This window comes from Sus scrofa, chromosome 17 (assembly GCF_000003025.6).
Source record: "Sus scrofa isolate TJ Tabasco breed Duroc chromosome 17, Sscrofa11.1, whole genome shotgun sequence".
In the NCBI taxonomy this organism is placed as follows: Eukaryota; Metazoa; Chordata; class Mammalia; order Artiodactyla; family Suidae; genus Sus; species Sus scrofa.
In genome coordinates, this window is record NC_010459.5 from 50,182,067 (window position 1) to 50,206,624 (window position 24,558).

The following is a 24,558-nucleotide window of genomic DNA, read 5'->3' on the forward strand; positions in this document are numbered from 1 at the left end:
GGAAGGTTCTCCACCGGGAGCACCTGGTCTGAGGAACACCTCGCAGACCTTCTGGCTGGGACAGGCTGTCAGTAACGTTTCTGTCCCCGAGTTAAACTCCTGAGGGATCCGCCTCACCCAGATCTTGCCTCAGGCCCCCATGAGGGGAGGGCATTTGGGGGGTTCACCTGCTCCTCAAGTCCCTCAGATGCCCCCGTCCTTGGGGAGCCTTTCTGGGCCACCGCCCGCCTCACCCGCAGCTCCGTCGCCTCGGAGCCCCGCTGCTCTGAGTCACTTCTGCTCAGACACCTCCGTGCCCTCCACCCATTTCCGTCTGCAACGTGTTGAAGGGCAGAAGGAGCCCCACAGCCGCCATCACCCCAAAACACAGCGGGACCCTCAGCCTCAGGGGTGCGGTCAAGCCTCTGTCCTCGGAGCCTCCGCTTACAGCTCACAAAATGAACGGGTTTGACGAAATAAGCTCCGTCTGACTTTGACTTTGGCTTTGACTTGGACAAGGTTCCCTCTGACTGGATCACCCTCTGATTTAAGTATTTAGTAGAATTCCTCACATTCCACTCTGATTCTTCTCACTCATCCAGTCACTCAGCAAATGCAAATCAAGAACCTGCTGTGGGGCTGGCCCTGCTCTGAGAGCAGGAATCCAACAGCAGACAATGTCCCTTCTCTCCTGGGGGTGACACTCCTGCCTGTGCAGATGGCCAGAGAAGGTATAAAGTGAGTAAATCACCTTCCGATGTGCAGGGACCAGGACGTGGCACCGGGACACAGAGGCTTCTTTAGGTGGTGGTTGGGGTTGTCCCCTGAGCAGGGGACACCTGAGCAGAGAATCCAGGGGCTCGAGGGACCGGGTCATGGGGGAGCGGGGAGGAGCATTTCAGAAGAGGGCAGCAGGTGCAAAGGCCTTGGGGCAGGGAGGCTCCGGGTTCTGGAGGAGGAGCCAGAGTCCAGGGAGGCTGGGATGGAGGGAATGAGGGGGCAGGGGTGGGAGAGGATTGGGGGAACCTGCAGGAATGGGGCTGGGCCTTGCAGATGCTGGGAGGGGTGGGGTCCACTTCCTCCCCGGGCCAGGGGAGGTCACTACAACGTTTACTCAGGGGCGACAAGGTCTCCTTTGTGCTTCTGGAGCTCACTCTCCCTGTTCCTGGTAATACGGGGCAGATCTCAGGGTGGGGAGAGGAAAGGCAGCAGGAGGACTTGGGGGGCTGGACAGACATCCCCCCCCCAGGAGGGAGCTGCTGACTGGGGTGAGAGCAGGGCGTGGAGAGGGGCGGGCAGGCAGGAGAGTTTGACTTTAGTGCACTCGCTGTAACTGGAAGAAGGGGGAACCCCAGGACAAGAAGTGTGTGGGTCACTGGGCTGAGTGACGGGCATTTGGTGGCATCACTTGCTGAGAAGGTAGCAGCTTTGCACAGAACTTTCCTGATCTGAGAGCCTGAGCGTCTCTGGCTCCTGAGCAGCTGGGGTGCCCCTTCAGGGCCATCTGTGGCCACAGGGTCGTGGGCACACAGGGACCCATGCGCTGGTCACCAGCACCAGCTTTGGCCTGAGGATGGACCCGGCCCACACGTGGGGCAGCGGGAAGCCCAGCCCCAGCGGCTGCCCAGGCAGAGCCCGGACTCCCAGAGGGAACCGTGAGGGGCCCAAGAGCCTCCACGACCCCCAAGGCACCGCGGGAGGAGTCCTGATGGCCGGTCCTAACAGACCACGTCACGGCTGCCACTGGACCTGACCGAGGCTGTTTCTCAGCCAGCCTCCTCCCCGCGCCTGTGCTGCAAAGTGGGAATGAATTTCATCGCAAGAAAATGTCAGGATTCAAACGCGCGGCCTAATCAAGGACGCATCTCTCATCAGTCAGGCTGTTCTACTTCTCAGAAGACGCGGGGCCTGCGTTTCATAGAATGAGGCGTGTGTTCAGGGCAATTTGACAGAAAGGGGGAGACAGAGAAAGAGGCATGAGAAAGGAGAAAGCGGACATTCAGCATCAGGCTGAGAGTCAGGGATCCTCGGGTCTGTGCAGATGCTCTGCCGACCGGGCACCAACCACGCACCAAAAAAAGTTTCGCTCGTTGGAATTTCTGAGACGTTGGTGCTGCTCGGTGTCGGGGGTTGAACAAACAAGTGTCCTGCAATGAACGGAGCCTTTGTCCCCACCTCCCCTTTGAGACGTTGGTCATGTCCTCAAGTCAGTGCCAGAAGTGTCCCTCTGGTCCTAACAACCGCGAGCATGACAGCAGCTCAGACCCAGTTCACGGTGCTCAGCACCTGTCGCGGAGCAGCCCTGCCAGGACCTGGGACGGAGGAGCTGCCCGCAGCCCCGCTGCCAGCTGGGAAGGAGAGCCCGGACCTGGAGGACTTTCCCGGGTGGACAGTGGCCCGGGACGCAGGAAGCGCAGCCAGCGCGTCCCCCCCCGTCTACCAGCCCCTCTCTCTCCAAAGAGGCGGCCTGAAGGACTCAGCTGTTCTTGTCCTCAATAAACAGACCATTTGTGCCGGTTGGTCTTGGCCTTCAGAGGATCCCACTTGGATGTAAACAGGGTTTGCAAGGAGGGTGGGCCTGGCTTTCCTGGCTGAGTCCAGCTTCTGGACGGAGCCCGAGTGGGATCCTGGCCCAGAGAGCTCTGCCTGGCCCCCGCAGGTGAGACCCGGGCTGACCCTGTGGGGCCACGCCCACCGGCCCCAAGGAGCCCTCAGCCCTGCAGCCCTGAGGTCAGAGCCACAGAGGATGGATGCTGCTCCTGGTGGCGCCTCCTCCGTCACAGCCACAGGCAACTGGTCCTCACGATGCAGCCAGACAACATCCAGGGGCCGGAGTCAGCCTGTGTCCAAGAACCTCTGCATCCTCCTTGCTGCAGAGTCACTGCACATGCTCCCTGGCAAGAAAGAATTCAAGCCAAAAAGAATTCAGGACTGATGCTTCTTTGATTATTTCACACCTGCAATGACTTGAAGCGGTGAGCCATTGTCACTCACTTTCAAAGCTCCAGCTTCAATGAGGAAGTGGTTCTTCTGCCCTCTTCTGAGTGCCTGCCTTATGATATCTTTCTCTTCCGAGAAGGTTTCAACCCTGGGTCCCATAACTCTGCTTCTGAACAGTCCTGGATGGAAAGACAGGAAGGCTTGAGGGCTTTGGTCCTCTGGTATGCACATAACAATATGTATTTTCAAGGCCTGTTTTATTTCTCTGAGAGAAAACAGATTTCAAAATGTAATAGCAGATTTGTTAGAGGTTATTGAGGAAGGTGATAGGAATTATTCTTTTTCCAAATTTGTTTCATGGCAGCAAGCTATGAGGCAAATAAGAAAGGATATGAACAGAACTCTAAAACAGAAGGAAAGTCACTGTTTTTTAAGGAAATGTGTAACAGTATGAGAATGCAGAACAGGACGTGTTTATAGATTCTGGATCTTGCCAAAATTTTTAATATCTGAAGCATCACTGTAAACCCTGAATACATCATATTCATGCCTTGAGTAGACACGGAACCATAAGGGAACGAAAAGCAATATTTAGGAAGGAATTAAAAAGCTGAACTACAGTTCATTTTTGATTCTGTAAAGAATAAGAAGAGAATATTTGGACTGTAAAAATGAAATCCAGACAAAATAATACTCACTTATAAGTTTCCAAAAGATTAAGATTTTAATTTTATGTCTTTTTACGCCAAACATTAATAAATACATATACTGTGTTTCTTTGTTTTATACAAAATGGTAAATGATAAAAAGCACTGAATTTCAGGCTTGGTTCAGCCTGTGAAGTCTCCATTTATGCAGGAAGCTGCTGCTGGATTTCCATGGCATCAGGGCTGGTCCAGCACACCAGGGCCCAAACTGAGTCTTGCTGAAGTGCAAACAACATTAAGATGAGAATCTACATCAATCCCTGTTCAAGGGCAACATTTGGGGCTGAGCAGAGAGGATGCTCTCTGCCAGGTCTTGTGGCTGAAGTGTCTGACCAGTAGGTTGGCATCTCCCAGCATTTCTGAGATCTTTTCTAAGTTGGTCTTTGAATAAGTCAGGCTATCCTGATCGCCACCAACAGAATCCAAATAAAAATCACTAACAAAGGAAAAAAAAACAGGCAGGAGGAGGGGTTATTAGCTCAGGTCTTTTAAAAGTCTGAAGGCAACAGCTTCAGGCATGGCTGGATCCAAGTACTCAGTGATGGTATCAGGAAATGATCCCCTTTCGCTTCACCGCTCTGCCTTGTCCTCCAGGGGCCCCATTCTCCGCCAAGCTCTTCTGTCCTGGCACCTGTTCACACCCTTGGTATCCCTGGGAGAAAAATGACTCTTCTACCCCACAGTTTCAACAGAAGTCCCAGAACTGAGCCTCCCTGAATCATGGGTTTATCCTTTATCCAGTTTCCACGGCCAAGGGCATGGCATACTCTGATGGCTCAAGCTCACTCTGTTGCAGAAAAAGAATCCATCCTCAAGCTTCTGAAGCAAGGCTTTGCTGTGCCACAGGATGGAAGGAGGAGGAGAGAGTACTCAGCAGTTCCCACGTGGCCTGTGACCACCCAGCCTTTGAGGTAGCACAGCAACGGCAGCCTTCAGATTCAAGTTTGGGGGCCCAAGAACCACCCCTCGTGGGAGGAGCATCCAAAAACGCGCAGTCCTGTTTTAAAACCACTATCCAGGGTAATGTGAGAAAAAGAATGTGTATACATGTGTGTGACTGGGTCACTTTGCTATACAGTAGAAAACGGAGAGAACACTGTAAACCAACTATAATAGAAAAAATACAAAATCATTATTAAACCAATCAATCAATAAAACCACTCTCCGTGGCCAACAGTTTTCCATCCCAGGACTGGCTTTTCCTCTTTTCCCCCTTCGTTCCTTCCAGGGCGCAGATCACTTCCCTAAGCAACCTACCTGCCAGCAAGCTTTCACCTCCAGCTCTGCTTATGAGGCAAACCCAAGTGAAGGCGACAGCCTCATTCCTCAAGCAACCGGGGACCCTCCAGGCCTAGCAGATGAAGCCGAGTTTAGATGGACATGCATTTTCCATTGAACCCACTGCAGTTAGAATATGTGATTGTCTTTGCGAGAAAAAGAAACTCACCCAGGACTAAATCTCCACATAAACACATCCACCGCTTTCTTCCATGAGACGACTTTGTCTTGCACCTTTAAAATCTCTCCCATTTCTGGCTGCCTGGATTCCCTGACCCTTGCATTCTTGGGAAGAGTTTCGTAATTATCTTTTAATTCTTTCTCAATTTTCTGATGCATCAGCACGTGTAAAAGGGAGGTGAAAAATTGCTCGCTCTTCCCGATCTGGCTTCATAATCCCTTCATCACCACGCGGCAGGGTCTGGTTTGACTCAAGCTGCACTGCATTTGAGTGGCCCCGTTACAAAGAAATCCCCGGGAGCTGAAATTTGCTTTCTCCGCCGTGGATTCACGTTACCCCCACGGACATTGAACACATACTGTTCAGAACTAGAGGTCAAACACAGAGCTGGTTTATTTCAAAGTACTCACCATTCACTCAGGGCTATTCTCGGCCTCTGCTTTCCCTCCCTTTCCTAAAAGAAGCACCGTGCAAATTTTTTAGCTCAAAGGAACAGTTCGAGCATGCTTAAAGTCTTCACTGATTTAGAAATCATTTCAAAGAAAGCCTCTGATTGATTTACTTAATCTTAGTTAAGGGAAGCTATTTTAAAAGTGAGGAGTTCCCATTGTGGCTTGGTGGGTTAAGAACCTGACATAGTGTCGTGAGGATGAGACTGTGATCCCTGGCCTCGCTCATATGCGTTTGCAGCATAAGTTGCAGATGTTGCCGTGCTGTGGCACAGGCCAGCAGCTGTACCTCCAATTCAACCCCTAGCCTAGGAGCTTCCATATGCCACAGGCGCAGCTGAAAAAAGAAAAAAGAATTTAATGGAAATGTCATAAGTTAGCAGTAGGGCAAGGGCACCCCAGGAAATGAAGCCCCCAAAGTTCACCAGATGGACAGGGCAGCACAGGACAGTGTCCCCATGCTAGTTGGATGCTCACAGAGCCCCCGAATAGCACTTGAGAGGGTTGAGAGGACAGTGTCTGGTCTCTACGTCAGAGACCCTGAATCAGCAATGTCATGCTGGGCGTCGACCCTGTGTCCGCAAACTCTTCTAAAGATGGATCAAGTATGAACTCATCTCCTCCATCCAACACCCTGGGAGGAACAGACTATCACCTTCAAGCACAAACAGAGGAAAAAGGCTCAGAGCACCCACATGGCCAGCTGGTGGGTGGTATTCACTCACTTTGAATGTGACTCCAGAGTATAGACCAATAACAATCCATCACCTTTGCAGGCAAACAGAAAGGCGCTCTGTTAGGGCAGCCGGATCTAGCAAATAACAGTACAGGAGGCCCACCAGTCAAATAATGCCTAGTTTTCCTATAAGTAGGCTCCAAATACTGCATGGTCCCGAATTTTATCTAGCAGCCTCAGATCCTGTTAGCCAGAGGGAAAGGGTGGTGGCTGCTGGAGACAGATGTGAGACTGAATTTCCAGTGCTGAGAACATGGCCCAGCACGTAGCTGCCAGAGAGGACCTCGGACAGAGGGATGGCCTGTGGGATGCACACAGTCTCTATGGAGACCCATAAAGAGGTTGATGAAGCAAGACCAAGAGGACAGAAGGAGCTGTTGGCATCGTGTGGCTACTTCTAGAAAGAAAGCAACAAGCAGTATCTTGGTGGGGGGCATTGGCCGTTTGAATCCACGCTGCATTTGCATGAAGTTAAGTTGTTTCAAAAACTTCCTCAAAACTTTTGGCTTATCCACATCTCACTAATACTGTGACTTACCTATTTCTTTCACTTGACTCACTTTTTGACACAAATAAGTGTGTTCAAAAGAGAAAACTTGATATCACCACTCTAAAAGTAAAACCAACCATCCCTTGCTCTAAATTGAAGGTAACTATAAGGATAAATACATACTTAAAAAAAAAAAAAAAACACCTATCTGCTGTACCTGAAGTTATCTCCCATGTCCCTGTGGATCAGTAAAATCCACTAAGAAACATTGGTTGAAATAAAGGCTATTAGGCATCTAAATTTTCACAAGATACAAAATGTTCATGGACTTTAATTCTATTGAGTTATTCTTGAGCAATCACTTAAAATCTTGATTTGAGAACCTCAATGAGCCAGAAACACCTGAACTCAGATGAGCCCTAAAATTCCAATGTGGCGGTCTTGGAATATTGACCAATATTCCAACTTCCCAGGTTGGCGTCTCCTTAATGGGTCTCAGGAGTTGTCGTCTAGGAGAAACCGCTACCTCAATCCCACAAGAATCAGCACCGAAGTGAGTATGTCATAGTTATTTGGGAAAAGGAGTCTTGAGTTAAAGGTACACTTGCAGGTGGGGGAGGGGGGAGCGCTTGTGGGATATCCAGTAGTTGATCCCAATCTTGCAAGTCTCTGTAATAGGGTTATACCTTGACACTTCCTGCCATGTACCTCTGCAGTGCCTTCCCACATGAGCTGAGGGGACATCTCCATACTCACTTTGAGTGTGGCCGTGTCACTTGATTTGATCCATGTGTGCAGACTTCATGTAGCCCATCACAGAGCAAAGGCCTACACATGCAGGACTTGCAACGCCTCTTGTATTCTGCCCTTCCGCATACAAGCGTGGCCAAACAGCTGCTGCTCTTCCACCCAGAGTCCCCAAACAACAGACAGATGAGGCTGAACCAAGACCATAGGATCTAGCCAACCCCAGCTGGTCTGCATTCTGAGCCGCAAATGACCAGACCAGGCCAGCCAAGATCACCTAAACCACAGTCAACACTGCAGACTGTTGGGTGTGAAAATAAATGTTAAGTCACTGAATTTTGAGCTGGTACGTGACATGTCACTAATATGGTAAAAACTGGCTAATATACCTTCCTACTTAGAAAATAGTCCTTTCTTCATCTGCCCTTTCTGGAGACAGGCTCCAAAGTAGCCCCCCCCCCCCGCCGCCCCCCGTGAATAAACAAAAGCCCTGGGTGGTGTGCACCTCACTGCGAGGGTTTGCTCCCGCTACCAACTGGACAAACCACATCACCTCAGCTTTCTCAATCCTCCTACCTCAAAGCAGGTCAGCTGGGTTCACAAACCACCTCCTCTGAGCATCGCAGTGACCTTCCCCTGCGTGAGCACCCAAGAAGAAAAGATCAAGGAGAGACCCGCCCCATCCCCAGCCTTCGGCTCTTGGCCCCCAAATAAATAACTCGGGAACATATTCGCCCTGATCATCTGACACAAGACAGAGGTTGGGGGGAGAAAGGAAAGTACCGATTAGGCCCCCTTCACAGACCCGCTTCCCTTTTCGTGAGAGTCTGTAATTAGACCACTGTGATTTTCAAGTCAGGCAAATGCTAAGTGGAAGCGTGTCAGCGGGTTATAAAAGAGTTCCCCAAAATAACATCACAGGGAATGGGTCTTTTGATAAAATATTCCTAAAGGATTTGAAGCTACAAAATATTTTCTCCCCCCAAAATGGGCAGCTTTCACCTCCCATCTGCAGATTTCCAGATTGATATTTCAGAATGTTTTTTTAAATGTGCAAAATGTGCTTACTGCTTATGTTCCCCCTCTGCTGAATTGCCTTTTTTTTTTTTTTTTTGCGTTTTGCAGTTAATTTTAAACCTGAAACTGATAACTTTTTTAGTGCTGAGTCACTGGTTATAGGAATGGCCTAATTTTCAGCTCTCGAGGTAGAGGCATGGAACCAGTGGAAAAGCAACCCTCAGTATATCCTCTGAGAAACTAAAAACAACCAACCCGAATAGACAAACAGATCTCCCAAGGACTCAGAATGGCTCTTCTTTTGTAGCTTCTCATGGTGACGGATAAAAGGAGCCTTCCTGGCCACCTGTCGGAATCTCGAGGAGTTGAGAAATATTGAGTAAGTGTCCTGGGAACGCTGTAGGGCTTATGAAAGAAACACAAAGAGAAATCTCTCTTCGGGGAACCCATGAGATTTAGACAAAGACAAGATTTTTAAAACCTATCAGAGGGATGGGTGTGTGTTGTTTCTGTGCCAAAAGTATAGAAACACACAGCTTCCCAGAGCCTCACTCCAGAAAAAGGCTTCCATTATAAACTGTGTTTCAGTGAGGACTTCTTGCCTCCCCAGCTAGACCGCAGATGCCATGACTTCGAAGTCTAACTTGCAATGGTCTTAGCAGCATCTATGGTCTCTTGCATCCAAGAATAAGAAGTCCTCAGTCAGCTCTGGCCGACACTCAACTAATGATTCTAGAAACCCCAAGAAGACAGATGTCCACGTGGGCAGAGAGTTGAACAAGAGGAAAAGTCTTCATTTCAGAAGGAATGCTCATGTTCCCTTGCGCGGAGGTTATATTTTCTCAGAAGCTGACATGACTTTCAGGCCTGAGACCCAGGAGTGAAATATGACCTGTGTTTCCTGTCGAAGCCAAGAGTGACCCCAACGTAAACCTGAGCCCGGCTATCAATCTGTGCCTGGTCCAATGCGGCTGCTGGAAAAGGCCCCGTCCCTAACAGCCCGAAATGATTTGTAGTCTCGAGTGGAAGAAGTAGAGTCATCTTTCAATATTAGCATTTGGAGCCCACCCCCACCCCAGGCTCTTAGACACGTCTCCAGCCTGAATTGACCTGAGCAGAAATCCCCGGCTCCCAAGGGAAGTTCTGAGGCCGGAAGAGCTGCCAAGCATGAGCACAGGCAGACCAGGCAGCTCCTATTTCTACCGCACAGACCTGGCCACAAGAGGCTGCAAGCCGACCAAGAAATTCCTAAAGAAAAGGGGGAAAGTTAGAATAACCTCTGTTTGGTTGGTGCCAAGTGTGGTACCAACACAACGTTCCCCCATCATCGCCACCTCTTCCCATCTCCCTGTTCACAAACCTCCACACCCTTCGTCTCCCTCTTTAAGCTTCGTCTGCTTTCCCAGGCTGCCCAGAGCTTGCACCCAGGCCCCCCGCTGATGCCCTCTCCCCTGTGGGTCCCAGAGCCTGGGTGGGCATGGAAGGGACCCTGTCACTGGCACTCCTGCAGCGGGAGGAGCCGCAGGTTCTGTGAGCATCGCTCTCCACCTTCCCTCCCCGACCCCCAGGGCCCATCTCCACCCTGTTCTGCTGTGTCCTGGGAACTGGCCCCCGAGGACTGTGTGGCCCAGGCTCCCTGTCCTCTGGGGTCTGGTCAAGGTCGGCCAGAGGGAGGCACACTGGAGGTGAGGGCTGGAGGTAAGGGAGGAGGAGGGGGGGGGCTGGGCCCTTCCCCACATTCCCTGCTGTGCTCAGAGTGGCTGCAGCCCCTGTGGGCAGGCCCAGCCCCTGCATGGCTCTCCCTGCCCTCCCCGAACATGCCTCTCTGCCCCCCTCCCCGCCAGCTCCAGGGGTACCAGCAGCTCCTGTCTTGCTGTCCCCTGCTGCTTCCACTCTGATCATTCCCTCGTTCTGTTCAAAACCCCGCAGAGGAAGCCTCCCTTCCCTGCTGCAGCTGTGATCCATGGAAACTGCTGGACCAGAGCCCTAAAGACCATCAGTAATGGAGACTTGTCTGGTCCAGGGGGGCTCAGAGCAGGAGCTGGAGTCTTCAGCAGAAGCCATCAGCCCCCCAGGTGGCCTCCACAGACCAGCCCCAGCCTCCTTGGCCCTGCTCACACCAGGCCCTGGGGTACCCAAAGCCACGGCCAGCCCTGGGACTGTGCCCCTCAAGTTGAACCATCTGGACGGTGGTGAGAGGCAGGGTCTCAGCTCCCCATATGGTGTGTCTAAGCAGACATCACTGCCCTCCGTGGCCGCTCCTCCTCTGTAAAGCGGGTATCATGGTGGGGAGTTAGGGACTAAACTGAGATGCCCCAGGACACCCCACAGTGCTCAGATCTGGGTCCGCATCAGGACCGGCTCCGTAAACCGGGTTGTTTCCTGTTTCTGGGTCTCCCCTGCATGGCTTTCCTCCTCCGGCTCCAGCGTCTCCATAGAATGTGACACAATTCTGCAGAAACAAAGCCCCACGACCAACGGTGTAGCTATGCTTAGAATCTCCAAGTCTCGATACAGGAGATTCTCGTTTCTCACTTTAAAGCAAATGAGTGCCCTGCAGGCAGTGTCCACAGCCCCCTTCCCACGACCCATTCTCACAGACACACACATACACTTCCCCCACCCCTACCCCACTCCAGGCTGCTGCACCCGGGCTCCCACTCCCCGGAGCTTCTCTTGTCAAGTTCACCCCCCCGCCCCCGCAGTCCACAGAGAGTGCCCTTGAACCTTCTTTCCTCTGGGTCTCCTTGTCCTCAAGGTCCCCGCCTTTCCAGGCCTTCTCAATGTCCCTTGTCCCCTGTCTTCCCACCCAGCAGATGCAGGGGTCCCTCACGTGACACCTAGTCTTTCTCCTCTCTCTCTGCTCACTTTCTGGGGGTCTCAGGGGCCACATACTCGCAGGTGAACCCTGCCCACACCTGGCCCCAGCTGCTCTCACGTGGCTGCCTTGAGTCACCTTCAAGCTGACACAATGTGCTCACCCCAAATGGGGCCTCTCTGTGTGTCCCCACTTCAGGGCCTGGTGACACCACCACCCCAGGTCCCTGCCGGATCCTGGGTGATTCTCCTCCCTCCTCTCCCCCCATCACGTCTCAGACCCCATTCCCATTGCTTTGGCTCCAAGATGCCTCTTGATTCCATTCCATCCTTTCCACTTCCACCTGCACCCTCCTGGCTCAGGCAACCACCCTCTGTCCCCCACAGGACTGCCTCACCCCTGTCAGGGATGGCCCTGCTCACCCAACATCACCCATCCCCCAAACCATGGACAACAGGACCAGGTCACACCCCTGACTGAATTTCACTGAGACTCCCCACCCAGGGCTCCTACAGCCCTGTGGAGCCCTCACTGGCCCCCCAGACCCCCTAGCACCCAGCCTCTGTCTGTCCTTCCAGCCCCATCCCCTGCCTTCTTCCCTCACCGTTCCCCTCCCCCCCAAACCTCTGCTTTAGCCACAGGGAACTTCATTCCGGTCCTTAAACATGCTGCACTGTCTTGGCCTCCGGGCCTTTGCACATGCTGTACCCCTGCCTGGATTCCCTTTCTCTTGCTTTTTTCACCAAACTGAAATCCTTAGTCACTGTGAAGTCCCAGGTGAGCACCTGCTAGCTACTGCCCACACACACAGGGGGCACTGCTGGCCACTTTCTCTGTTGCCACAGGAAGGGACAGAGGCTGCTGGTTAACCGCCCAGGACAATGCCTGTCACAAGGTGAGCGGGTCTCAGTGAATGCTTGTGGAATGCAGTGAGTTGTTACTTTGTCTTCTGCCCCCAGCTGGACCGTGAGCTGGGAAAGGGGACTGGGAGTCATATTCCCCAGGTCCCGTGTGACCCCTCCAGCTCACAGTCAACACACATTTGACCAAGTGACCAATCGAGTAGTGCCCCCCGCCTCCCGAATCAGCACCACCTGTTTCCTTCTCATCGTGGTGAAAATAAATATCCAAGGCAGTTTCAAAAAACAGACAAATGAAATACAAAAGGGATGCTGGGGGGCAGGTGGCTGAACAGGTTGTGGTCACAGCCCAGTGTCATCATCGAATCCCATCCCAACTGCAAGTGATTTAACGAGTTGGGGGCATCTGGGCAAAGGTTTCAACGTGTGGGTGTTTCTCCCAGGTCGGCTCCCGAAAGGGGTAGACACAGCCTTTCTGATGCGAGGCAGCCCTGCCAGAGAGGGAGACGCTCGCCGCCACGCCCGCCCTCTCCCCCGCCTGGGTTCGACTGTGAAGAGACCACTGGTGTGGTGGAGAGGAGCAGGCAGAGGCCTCCAAGTCAGCCGAGCCCACAGCTGCTCAGGGCACATCAGCCACTCGAGTCGTGGACGCGGCAGGTATTGATTTCTCTTCCGGCTGAGGTGCGGGGCCTCAGCAGCCTCACCCCAGTGGGACCAGCATGAGCCGCCTTTAGTGTCCTGGCGTGGCTCTGACTGCTCCATGCACCTGCTGAAATCTGGGCCTGGGGTCCTCCTCAGCCCGCCAGGGGCCTTTCCCACAGACAGGGACAAGGACTGGCTCAGTGGGCAGGTAGGCGCGGAGGCCAGGAGTGTCTGCAGACCCCAGCTGGGGTCAGCGCAGGGCTGCTCCTTTCCCTGTAGCTCAGTCTCCTCATCAAACAAATGGATAGATGAAATCCATCCCTGGGTTATCTCAGAGATCAGCAGAAGGCACCTCGAGCCGGGGAGTGGGAGTCAAAGAGGAGGGTTGTGAGGCAGAGGCAGACGTGGAGCCCAGCGCCCCAACGGCATCCTGGCGTCAGAGCCACGTGGGGAGGTGACTTCTACGCATCCTTCAGGACAGGCAGCCACCAAGTGGGGAGGGGGGCCTCTCACCCCTCTTTGAATCTCAGTCCAGTGCTGTTTCCCATAAACCATGGATCTGCATCAAACGTTAGCATGAGTCCTTCTGACCATTCCCATTCAATGTGGACAGAATGTCCTGATTAATATAGGGATACTGTTTTATTTTTAAAACTAGATAACTGCACTTTAAAAAAAAAAAAAAAAACTATTTGAAGGTTTGTGGCAGCCCTGCGGGGAACAAGTCCACCAGCACCATCTTCCCAAGGGCATTCGCTACTTTGTGTCTCTGTGTCACATTTTGGTAATTCTCACAATATTTTAACCCCTCCGTCAGTGAAAAGATTACAACCTGCTGAAGTCTTGGGTGATTTTTTTAGCAATAAAGCACTTTTAGATTAAGATACACACATTTTTTCAGCCATCATGCTATTGCACACTTAACAGACTAGAGTAGAGTATACACGTAACTGTTATCTGCCCTGGGAAGCCAAAAGACTCCTGATACTCGATTTATTGTGGTCTAGAACCAAACCCACAATATCTCCAAGGTCTGTTCGTTAACAACAATAATAGGAGTAACTGTCTTACCCTAAGCTCCCCAGAAAACAGAGATGAGGAAAAAGTTGCTAAAACTTGAGGGAGGGCAACCCCAGGACGCGGGAGGGAGGAAAGAATGAGGCAGAGAAGGAGGGAAAGAAAGTGCAGACAGGTTTTCACGCAGCTGGACGTGAACCAGGACCAGCCTCCCCGCTGGGTCCCTGCTGGCTGTCCCCCGATCCCTTGCATGTGCTGCTGCGAGAGATTCTTGGGGTGGGACAAGGAAGGGAACAGGTAGGGCGACCACCCTGTGGGCACTGCTGCTGCGGAACTGTGTCAGCGGTGCCGCAGGAGCCAACACGGTGACCCAACAAACCCAGCACCCTGAGGCACCATGAGAAAAATGCACAAATGCATACAGGGAGGGGAGGGGACGAGGTAACCTGGGGCTCCCAGGCCCCCTCGAAGGAGCACTTGCCACTTCGCTCCAGCCCGCAGTTGCTCCGCAAGAGCCTGGGCCCACATTCTACATGAGCATTTTCCATCGAGGGCTGGAAGCTGGAATGTTTCACCCCCCGTCTTAATTTAATATATCCACCTTGCCCGTGTGCCATGAGATCGATTTTTCTCATGTAATTTTTTTGAGATAGAACTCACACACCGTAAAATTCATCATTTTAAAGTGTAATGCACAACGGCTTTTGGTATTTTCCCAAAGTTGCACAATCATCAGAACGTTTCACCATCCCCAAGAGAAACACCACACCCACTTCCCCTCCCCGTCTCCCCAGCCCCCTGGCAACCACTCACCTGTCGCTGGTTCGATGACCACGCCCATTCTGGATCTAGCACGTGGATGAAATACAAGCTGTAGGTTTCCAAGGTGAATCCCTGCTGCAGAACCTCCCTTCCTTTTCATGGCTGGCTAGTTCGTTGAATGGATCTACCACAGTCACGCTTCAATTGACGGATGGTACTGAGCTCCTTCATGAGAGTTTTTGGAACCTGAACTCAACCGCCCGTGCATGTGAACATGAGGGTGGCTTTCAGGTGTGGCTGTCACCTGGTGCAGAATGAGACAGCTACAGGTGTTCACCAGTGCTGGCTGATCTCTAAGTGCAGAGGTGAGAATGCTAAGAGGTTTCTGGGTGACACGGGAATGGCACCGGTCCCATTTCAAAGACCTGTGTCCCAGCCAGCTGTTGCTGTTGCAGAGTGATTAGTCTTCTCAGCAACAATGGAGGTGCGTTGCACCACCACCACCCCGCCCCAGGAGGGGCAACTCCCAGGCACTGAAGCCGCTCTAGTGACTGAGGGCTGGAGTCCTGGACTTGGGCTCTTGACAGTCTCCACAGCGGCTGTGATGTTAACCACACACGCCACAGAACACAGAGGAGAAAGGGTGCCTGCCACCTTCACAGCCCTAGATCTTCCTCCTCTGAGAAGGAGCAATGAATTCTCCCAGTCTTTCCCTCTGGTTAGTAGCAGATTCAGAGGTGCAGGCTGGCTCTAATGGGGCTACATGGGCTGGGGGAGGTCAGGGTGGCACCTGTGTCTTCAGGGGCTGGTGAACAGGTGAGTGCTCAGAGCCGCTCCCTCTGTTTCCAGGACGAGGCTTGGGATGCTTATCTCACGCTGTCCTCTCTAAAGCCCTCTCATCACTGCCTTAATTGTGCTCACATCAGCATATTACCTTCAAAGCATTGTCACAAAGGCGTCCTTTTGGAGAATGGGCTCAGGGGAAGAACTGACACCCCCACCCCCGCTCCTTTCCTGCTTCTCAGCTCTGTTTCCCAGAGTCCTCCTTTCAGCTCAAAGCAGAGAGCGATTAGATACCCAGAGGTCTCACCATAGATAAACCCTAGGAGGTCACTTAGAAGCAGGACTGCGTGGAAGTCAAGAGGACAATTGCTTTATCCTCTGAGGGCTGAAGGCAATTGTCCTCCTGGTCCCACCACACACCGGGAGAGAACAGAGCCGCCAATTGTCAGAAAATAGGTGGCCCCGCTGGGATGGGAATCCGGCACTCGCAGAGCTTGGCCCCATTCATCAAGGCCAGCTTGTCTCTCGGGAGTCACATCCAAGTTGGCCGCTTGGCTGGCCGAGCTGCAGTTAGTGCCCTGAAACAAATTCCCTAAAACTGACTCTGCTGAGTCCCGTTCCACAACTTGCCATCATTTCTAAAGCGTACAAACCTCCTGAAGAATTTTTTAAATTGTTCACCCGCATCACAGCTTCACAGCAGCCCCATGATACATTTCACACATTTCCAAACCTGCATTTATCAAAACTGAAAAGATCTGAGCTTAAAATCAAAAGAACCAAATCATCATGCTCTCTGAAGCTTAGAGAAGCATTTGATTGGGATAATGGTTGGGAGGAAATAAAAGCACTTTTGCAGCCATTTTATCTCATGCATTTGTAGGGACAAAGTTAAGTGCTCAATTGAAAGGGAACTAATTGATTGGTCATATAGTCATTCTGCAAGCGTTTGTTAAACAACTCTGTGCAAAACACTGTTAGGTGTGATGAAGTGTGCAAAGCATCATAATGCAATTCCATTAAATGAGGCAAATCATGACGAGGTCCCGCCATGCGTCAAGAATCCTGCTAGACTCCGAGATGCACTCAGTCTGATCACTGCGGGGGTGCCGGAGCAAAGGAGCATTATGCTAAGCAGCCCTAACTTAATAAAGGTTTTGTGCTAAGTAGACAAGGCAGCGTTGGACACAAGTGAACACGGGAAATGCCTTTGTTTCCTGCAAGTTCACTCAAGGGGACCGTGGTCCTGGTGTGAGCATCGTGGGATGAGCTCTGCCCCTGGATTCAAGCCCCTTGGCACAAAGCTGGCTCTGCTTCTGCTTGCTCTGAATGTGTGCAGGACACAGAAACCCTGTGGCTTTCAGTTTCCTAATCCCAGATAAGCCGGCACTCATATCTGATTCATTGGTTGTAAGACAGCACGTTTCAAGTCTCTGGTACATGATGATGTGATGGAGAAGGTGGCCCTATCCCATCCCTAAGAGGAGACACTTGATTGGTCAGTGGTTCAAAGGCCGATCCCAGTAAACCTACTCCCCATCACTTGCGACTGGTTTAAGAGTGGGCCTGCCAGCCACTTCTAGCCAATAGGATCTCAAAGAACATCAACTAGAGATTTCTGGGAAAGCTTTTTCCAAGGTACACATAAGAAAAATTCTCCAGCACCTATTCCTTTCATTTGTTTTGGACTTGGTTTGATGATGTTGGAGCCATAGCAGCCATCTTGAAACCCTGAGGCAGAAGCCAAAAAAATCTCCAAGATGCAGAGATAGAGGCCTGACATCTTTGTACCCATGAGTTAACCAAATTGGAATTGTCTTTTGTGGGCTTCTTTTAAAGTTCACACACACACACAAAAAAAGCCTTTTTCATTTAAACTAGTACTTCGCAGACTTTCACATGCATATGAATCACCTGGGGCTCTACTGCAAGTGCAGACTCTTATTCAGTAAGTCCGAGGTAGAACCTAAGATTCCAAATTCCTGCAGGCTGCAGACGCTCATGCTATGGATCCATGGGCCCTGCTTTGGGCCACAAAGGTGTAAGACGCCTTTAGTTGGAAGTTCTGTTACTCGCTGCCAAAAGCATCCTGACTTTTAGAACCATGTGTAATATTAGCCCTGCCCACTGATGGAGATCAGGTCTCACCATCCCACCTATTGGATGCACGCTCCTCCACCTTTGGAAGATGCCAAGCAGGTCTGGGCGGGGAGAAGATGGTTCTCTTTCCAAAAGACAAGAATGCTTGTTTCGCTCTTGAGAGAGAGAATGGTGATGATGGAGGGAGAGCCAGATGACAGGGGACAGATGTTGATTTGGGGCTGTGCTGGTTCTTCTGTTGCCTCTTTATGGTCTATTTATGAAATCCTGAAGCCCCTTCTGTGAAGAGCATTTCTGCCGTATTTATTTCCTTTTGAAAAGGAGGCCACAAAACCCAAATGGTCATCAGCTGCTCAGCCTTTCCTGGTTCCCAAGCACGTCTTCATTGTTCACATTTTGGAGAGAATTTCAGTGTCCTAGAGTCCAAGGGTCTGAACTAGGTGGGGCATCGGGGGTCTCTGCAATAGGATGACTTTGCTAATCCATCAGGATTAGTCCTGGATTCCTGCCTGGAAGTTGGAGATCCTATTGGCCGCTCACACCCAAGCTCCTGAGAAGCTTCGAGGGTCTTTGCAGGAGGTGGAGAGATCGGGGGATGTTGGACACAGCTCTGCCCTCATGTGCTGTGTGGCACTGGGCGAGCACCACGACATCGCTGGAAACCACCTTCCTCCCCTGCGAGGAGCCAGCGTCAAGCCGGTGACTCTTAGGACCCTGCCGCTCAGGAGTCTGGGGCCCGGAGATTCTCATAATGGCTCCTGGGATGACAGGCATCAGCTCAGAGCAGGGCTCTCGGTCTCAGCCACACCTTCCAGTGACCTGGGGGGAGCATTAAAGATACGGATCAATGACCGGGTCCCCCTTCCAGGGGTGATGTAATGAGTCTGGGGTCCTACTTGGGCATCAGGAATTTTTCAGGCTTTCCAGGACTACAGAACTCACAGCCCAGGTCAAAAGCCACAGCCAGACTTGATTCTATGGAAGGAACTAGGTTCACACGGCTGGTCAGCCACCTGCAGGAGCCAATCAATTCCCCTTTGCAGGCGTGGGAACCTCACAGCAGCCAGCGCCTCCCCTAGGAAACAGTGAACATCACCCCTTTCTGTTCTTCTGGAATCTTCTCTCACCCTTGTTCTTTCTCCTTCCCCTACCCTCACTAAGCTCTCCAGTGAGCAAAGTCTTTCCCAGACAGGAAAGGATGCAGCTCCCAAGCAGCTCCGGCCTCCGTCCTGGGAGGCGAGTACCCGTGGCAAGGAGGGGCCGCACCTGGTCCCTTCACAGGGACAGGGAGGAAGGAGGGGACCGTGGGCAGAGACACGGTCATCGAGGTCTCCAAGCTGACCTGCCTCCATCCAGCACCTGACACCAGGCTCGGCACAAGGCAGATGGAAGCTGTGTGACGAGTCTGGAGATGATGAGAAAGTTGGAGAAGATAAAGGAGGAGGAGGAACAATCCGTCTTCAATGAAACCTTGTCTGCGGATGTTTGCTCCACGTCTGGAGGTGTTTGTCACAACCTGGCGCCACGTGTAGCTCCTTAGGATCCTGGTGCGTTCGATCCGGAGCCAACAAGGGAGCTTTCCTCACGTTCCCTTAGAAAGTGACATGGACTTCATGTCTGTCCCGCCCCGCAGGCTCTGGAGCCGTGGAAGTTGAGCTGATGCTTCCTCGGGCAAGCTGCTGAGCTTCCTTAATGCTCTTGATGCAGCAGGAGAGAAAATGCTCTCCTTTCCCTCACGGTTTCCCAATTCCCAGGTTCACTGAGAAGGAAGCTGAGTGAGAGCCGCCTCCTAAGGGCCTCGCTGGGGTCTTATCTGTGGGGCCGACTTCACTGAGGATACCAAGAGCCATCAGCCACCACCCATCGCTCCCCAAGGACCCTTGTCCTGCCTCAAACGTGGGCTCTGCCACACGGAAGCCTGTGCAGGTCCCGAGTGCCTCTAGTCCTGCGGCCCCTCCTCTGGACCCCACCCCAACTTAATCCGCAGCAAAAGAAGAGTCTGTGCAGAAGACACACCCAGGGTCCCCACACTCGCAGCCACTGCTCGTGGGCGGCGTACACAGGCTGAGCCACTCAGAAACCCAACCTGGTACCTCCTACACCTGAACTTCTGACCCAGACAATGAGCCCCCTTGTCACAGCCTCTCCTTTGACTGGGTCTTTACTTCCTGCACCAGAGCCTCTGGTGTTCCCAGCTCATCTCTACTTGTTCCTCAGGTCTCAGCTCAGATGTCCCCTCCTCAGGGACCCCTTCCTGGTCTCAAGGCTGGGGATGCTGACCTGGGCATTCCTGACCATCACGTTGGGTCACACGCTGTCATGGACAAGCTCAGGGGTCAGGGATGTCCCCACTGTGTCCCCCACGCCTGATATACAGCAGGCTCAGGGAACCCCAGCTGAGGGACAGAGAATGGAGGGGTGGGGACACGGCGCTGAGCCCAGGGAGTGAGGACAAGGGGAACACGTGGGATCCACATGCGTTCCAGTCTCCCCCCCAGTCCTGCCGTTCAGCTCCCAGGGGAGGCTCGAACTGTGTTGATTTCCCAAGTTTCTGTCACTAAGAAGGTCTAATCAGGGCCCTTCTCCCTCTTTCCCTCTGTGCTTTTCCCACCACCCCGAGGACCCTACCACCCACCCAGAGAATCGCTTCCCACCTGAGAAACCCCTCAAGGAGATTTCTAGAACAAGCAAGAGCCCAGTCCCCCACTTGATGGTGTTCCCTCCTTCTGGTGGGTGACCCTCGACCCCTCCCGAGTTCACCCCTAACTCCTCGGGGCTCCTGGGGGAGGACTGGAGCCAGGGCTGCAGCACTGCTTGTGCTGCTCAGACTCTGGCAAGACTCCAGACCACCTGCAGGGTGTGTGACAGCTCAGGTGCCCGGCCCACCCCAGAGAGACCAATTCAGGGCGCCTGGGGAGGGGGTGAGAACTGGAGATTCTAACAGGGTCTCGGAGGCTGACCTGGGAATGACACCCCGAGAACCATGCTCTCCACTCAAGCCTGCCCACCTGAGATGGTGACCGCTGGGTCACAAGTCACCTGCTCTGCCTCACTCAGGACCCGCTGCCTGGAGGGCCCTGAGGGACAAGGAAGCCTCGATGCCCAGGCTCCTCTCCCCTCCGCACCCCAGCCGCACCGCCTCCTGGCTGCTCCTCACCCGGGATCACCAGGCCTCTCCTTCCTCAGAGCTTTTGCACTTGCTGTTCCCTCTGCTTGGTGTGCTCTTCCCAGGACTCAATCTTCTCCCCTGAGAGGCCCTCCCTGCCCACATGTATGACCTTGTCCATCAGCTCTATTTTCTTTCTAGCAACGGTCACCTCCCCAGACATCATACAATGGTTGGCTCAGTGGCTACTGCTTGTCCTCCGGGCTAGAAAGTGACCTCCGTGAGATCAAAGACTTTGCTCCCTGCCCTGTCCCAGCATCCAAAGCAGTGCCTGGCAGCTCAGTGACTCTCTGTCAGTAAAGGACTTGGGGGCAGAGCCCTTCGCTTCACCTCCTGGGTCCCTCTTTCTCCTCTTGGTTTTGAACGGTGCTTCCTGATACTGGCTCTCTTTACTGCTTCTTAGATCACAGAGCCTCAGAGCACAGCTGGGCAAAACACCCACTTTCTAAAAGGAGACCGGAAGGTGGCTTCGCCTTGCATGGAGACAGCACGAGAGGCCCCTGCTCCTCCTGTGAGGGTGCCTGGGGTTCAGGCTCCACGCCGGGCCCCACAGGCGCTGCTCTCACTCATTTATTCCCCGCCCCCTTTCCAGCTCTGGCTCTCAGCAAGCCAGCAGCTCTCTCCCGACCTTCCTTTCCATCCATTTAAATTGGAGAAAAATGAAAAAGAAACAAAATGCACTTAAGAGAATGCCTTGAAAGGTTAGCAGACCACTCAGGGAAAGCAAATGGGCTCCTTGAGGGGGTCTTTGTGATTGTCAATTATTTATTGAGCCCTGATTACGTCCTGGCGCCACCAAAACAGAAGAGACAAAGTGCCTGCCCTGGGGACTTCCCACGGGGAAGGGATAGTTTGTGCAGCTAAAAACGTTATTGCCAAAACAGGTTCGTTTTGCCTGATGCGCAGCAGGCCAAAAAGCGAGAAGCTGGGGTTTGCAGCAAAGAGGGTTTAGTGACAAGGCGGACCAAGTGCAGAGACAGAAGAACAAACCTCAAGCCTGCCTCCCCAGGTCAAGGAGCCTGGGGGTTTTAGGGGATAAGAAAAAGAAAGAAAGAAGGAGGCGCAGGGAAAGGTGATGGGGAAAGGTGCCGTGATTGTTATTCTGTGCAGGTGTAACTGAGCTACTGGCCTCGGCTCCACCTGAGGGTGGAATTTTCAAACCTCTGACGTCAAAAGGTCACTGAGCAGACACTGGCACATGCCCAGTTGGTGGGAGGGACAGTGGTCCCACCCAGCCTTTACCAGCTCAGCTCCAACTAGGCACAGCTGACTCCAAATTTCTGGAAAACAACTCCGGCAAACATCTAATTTAGGCTCCGTGCGGCTTGGGAGACATGCAAGTCTTAGAACGACCTTGATTAGTGAAGGCATGTGAAACAAATTTGACTAATCACTACAGCACGATTTCCAAATGTTCCAGCATTAGTTAGGACTTGATAAACCCTTGGATATCTGATCAGAGAAAAATGAAAAAACAAACACTGGGCATACTCATGACTTGGACACAGGCAACAAGATCCTGGTGCCTGTCCCCCAGAACATGTGCCAACAAAGGACAGGGGTCAGGGACATGCTGTCTACTTTGAAGATGCTCAGGGCAGTGGGACATGTGGCCTGGGGGAAAAGCTGGGCTGTTTGCCTCTGCTGAGGGCAAGTGGAGTGGGTGCTCTGAGCACTGCAGTCTGTTCACTCACAGGGGTTTCTATCTGTCAGCCATGGTCCCAATTAAGCTGCGTAACAAACCACCCCAAACGCAGTTGCAAACGACAATAAGCATTTCTCTCTCCTTCTCATGTCTGCACATCTGCTGGGGTGTATCACGTCCAGGCCTGGCTTTGCTTGGCTTCGAGCGAAGGGCTGAGTCCAGGTCTGCTCAGGAGTCTCTCGTCTTCCCAGGACCCCTGACAACCAGAGGCATGTTCATCTCGCAGAGAAGCGGGACCACACGTTCAACCCTCTGCCCGCAGCCCAGCGCCAAAGCCAATCACATAACCAAACAGCCTCAGTGAGACGCGACTCCACGTCTAGAGGGGAGAGCCACAAAGTCACGTGGCAGAGGACAAGGGTCCCGGGCAGGGAGGCTGAGGGATTAGGACACGGTGATGGCCAACAGCGCGACCTCCCACGGGTATCAAAATCCCATCCCGGGCATTTTCCCAAGGAAACCGAAGCCTGGACCCAGGGTTTGGGGAGCAGTTATTTCTTCCCCCTGGTGAAATTTCCACAACTGGGAAACGGCGGTAATGATGTCACATCAAATCCTATCACAGCATTTGTTTAAAGTTAAGAAAGCCTAGAAAAGTGCTTAAAACAGGGCCAGGCACAGCGGGGCGGTGTTAATATCAGCTATTAGCATTTCTGCTAATGCTCAAAATTCCCTTGAATGTCTCATTAAGAGAATCATTCCCCTGACAATATACATTTTCTTTAACTTGAGGACAACCTCATTGTCGGGGGTGGAACACTCCCTGCGAAGAGAGTGGAAAAGGGGGCGGCCCCTGTGGGGTGACTGCGTCCTGGGTTCCAGTCCCACCCCTGCCACTCACAGCTGTGGATCTCAGGCAAGTCCCCCGCCCTCCCGAGCCTCACTCCTCATCCGGAGAATGGGTGTGATCTCAGGCTCCTGCGGTTTCCAGGTCTCAGGGCAGGCCTGGCCCGAGATGGGGGCGCTGACGGAGGAGTCAGGGCTGGGCTCCGCCGCCCGTCCCCCCAAGGCGGGGCCTGGAGAAGTCCCTTTGCCCCCTGTGCCTCACCTGCCCACATGCAAGGAGGTGGCTGGACCAGCTGGATGTCCCCGCAGCTCTCTTGGGTCCTCCTACTCGGGGATCTGGGCTCAGCTCACCGTGCTCAGTGAAGGAGAGACTCGGGCCTGGGTCTGGCTCCCCCAGAGCCCAGGGTAGCCGCATTTAGCCCAGGCTGGGGTCGAGTTTCTGCAACAAAGGCTGAGTTTCACAGGCAAGGTTTCCAGAGAGTTTCTTTCTTCCCTGAGGGCCTCCCTTCCTCTGCGGGGATGGAGGTGGGGGGTGCTACTTAGAGGGCTGCCCGCGGGGCCTCTGGGAGGACAGACAGGAGGATGAAGGTTCAGCTGTGGTTCAGCCTCTCTTCCTCTGTCCTTCCGGCCTGGGGCACCACGGCCCCTTCCCCCCTTCCCCGCACAGTGACATCCCCCGCGGACCCCACATCCCACCCAGGATGGGGAGAGGAGCCAGGCAGGCGGAAAGGCTTCTAGCCCTGCTCTCCCTGGGGACATGCTGGTGCCCCAGGCCTCTGCCACCCCCCCACCCCCCGCAAGGGCTGTCTCCATCAAATACCTCTCTGCTCCCAGCTCCCACATCCACACTGTGAAAACCACAATCACTAGTCTTCCCTCCGAGTAATCACATAAATTACATAAGGGATTTGAAACCCCTTCCTGGCCGTCCTGGAATCTGCAGGTGCCAGGTATGTGAGTCACATCTGGCTCCGCCCCCACCTCGAGCACCTCCCTTTCTGGCTGGCGTCCCTCACCTGTAAAGTGGGGGCAGTGCCGCGCCCCCGGGAACCACTGCCCTGGGGGCTGGCCTTCCGTCAGCAGCTTGGGGGGAGCTCCCCGTGAGGAAGGGAAGTGGGATCTGGCCCGGAAGCCCGCCCTGGCGCCCTGAGCGCTCTCCTAGGGGCAGAGGCACCAGCCAGCTCTGCCCTCCCTCTGCCTCCCTAAAGCCCCTCATCAGGCTCCCCATTGGCTTAGTCCAGCGAGCAGGGTCAGGGCTTCTAGTAACCCTGGCCCTGGTCCTAAAGCCCTGGGCCACACCCAGCCCCACCCAATCCGCTCTGCTCCTCTGCTCACCAAGGGGCTTCCTTGGGAGGCGGGGGGGGGGGAGGTTCCAGGCTTCCTTTGACTTACAGG

General features: G+C 53.2%; 1 long non-coding RNA gene across 3 annotated transcripts; it reads right to left on the reverse strand.

Moving 5' to 3' along the window:
* On the reverse strand, window positions 1,810–24,173 carry LOC106506712. Of its 3 annotated transcripts, none has more exons than XR_002339971.1 (5): window positions 23,984–24,173; window positions 23,426–23,602; window positions 14,675–18,325; window positions 2,974–3,098; window positions 1,810–2,873 (listed from the first exon to the last, which is right to left on the reverse strand). It is a non-coding gene; the product is annotated as an uncharacterized LOC106506712 (long non-coding RNA). The 3 variants fall into 3 exon arrangements; XR_002339970.1 differs by having other exon boundaries at window positions 23,426–23,614; XR_002339969.1 differs by lacking the exon at window positions 23,984–24,173 and having other exon boundaries at window positions 23,426–23,947.